This window comes from Macrobrachium nipponense, chromosome 35 (genome assembly GCF_015104395.2).
Source record: "Macrobrachium nipponense isolate FS-2020 chromosome 35, ASM1510439v2, whole genome shotgun sequence".
In the NCBI taxonomy this organism is placed as follows: Eukaryota; Metazoa; Arthropoda; class Malacostraca; order Decapoda; family Palaemonidae; genus Macrobrachium; species Macrobrachium nipponense.
In genome coordinates, this window is record NC_061096.1 from 59,769,702 (window position 1) to 59,771,494 (window position 1,793).

Sequence of the window (1,793 nt, forward strand, 5' to 3'; positions counted from 1 at the left end):
ATTTATATTCCTGTAATGTGGTATAGATATGTTAATGATATTTTAGCTGTTCTGCCTGCTGGTATTGATGTAAATGATTTACTCTCTAAATTAGATAACCAGGTACCATCGATTAAGTTTACTCTAGAATTGGGAAATAGAAAATTGCCTCACTTTCTTAGATGTTTTGATACATAGAGAACCATTTCAATGTAAATTCAGTATTTATAGGAAACCAACCAACAACTTAACTTATGTTCATTTCTATTCAGGCCCCCATCTTAACATCAAAATATCAATTTTTTTCTTCTATGTTTTTACGAGCATTGCGCATTGTCAGCCCCATTATTTGGATAAAGAAATTGAATACATAAGAAAAATAGGGAAAGATTTATGTTATCCTTCACATATATAAGATATTTGTTATAATAAAGCCCACAAAAAGTTTTATAGTGTAAGTAACACGGAGAAAGAAAATTCTAAGAGCATTCTTAGTTTACCTTATTTTAACGGATTTGAAACCATTAAATCATTGTTAAAAGCCTTTAAGGTCAACCTTGTTTTTTCCTATAATAACACACTAAAAGGAATGTTAATAAAAAATGGACCCAGGGAAAGCAACAACATAATATATAAAATTCAATGTATGGACTGCCCTTCTTTTTATCTCGGACAGTCGAGCATGGGGCTTAGAAGTAAGATTAAGCCAGCATCAATATTCTTTAAAAACTGGGCAAACATCTAATGCAATATTCATTCATTTAAATGAAAACAACCACCGAATAAATTGGATTGGTAGTTCAGTAATTGCAAGGTCAAGAGATGTCTTATCACGAAATCTTTTAGAATCTGCTACAATACAACTTACTTCCCATAGTAATTTTAATATTAGTCGTGGCCTGTTTCATTTAGACCCTTGTATTTGTAACATGTTTAAGAATGACCTCAAAGATATAATTACAGACTTAAATACAAATTAGTTGCCTTAGAGATATCTTCGTTGTATATGTAGGTTTAATATGTATTGTGTATATGTATTGTGAATAAGTTTTTGTTTACCAAAGTTCTGAATAGCTGTCACCATATATAATCCTTTAATCGTCTTGTCCTTGTGTCTCAGCAGATTGTCTTAATCTTTTTGTTTTTTAAATTGTACCCATGTTTATGCTTGTTTGAAAAGGTTACTCTTTCTCCAGGTGTGCCGGATTCTAGGTACTAATCTCCTTATAATCCCTATCTGTCAGTTATACGAGCTTTCCTGTACTGTCAATTCCTCATGTAAGTCAGTTTATCTGCTGGGTAAAGGACGTTGAAGCCGAAAGATCTTGCAGAAACTCCGTTGTTTATTTTTCCTTCGTGCATTATACCTTTATTTATGGATTTATCACGTTCCAAACTTTCGTGATTCAGTTATACATACACACACACACACCGACACACACACACACACACACACACACACACACACACACATATATATATATATATATATATATATATATATATATATATATACATAGAGATAAATATTTTCTCTTCTCGCTTTCTATTTTTGCTGAATTTTGTAACCTCTGGATGAAAAGTCTTTTGTACTTCTTTCATAGTGTATTGTCTCCTTCGAGTCTGGGCTATAAAAGGATTACATTCCAGCCCCTGGGGTTGCTTACGAACTTCCATCATTTTATTTCCATTGTCTTCAAGGCTTCCATTGGCAAGAGAGAGAGAGAGAGAGAGAGAGAGAGAGAGAGAGAATGAGAAGAGAAGAGAGAGAGAGAGAGACCCCTGTGAAATGGATAAATAGAGCACTGTTAAAT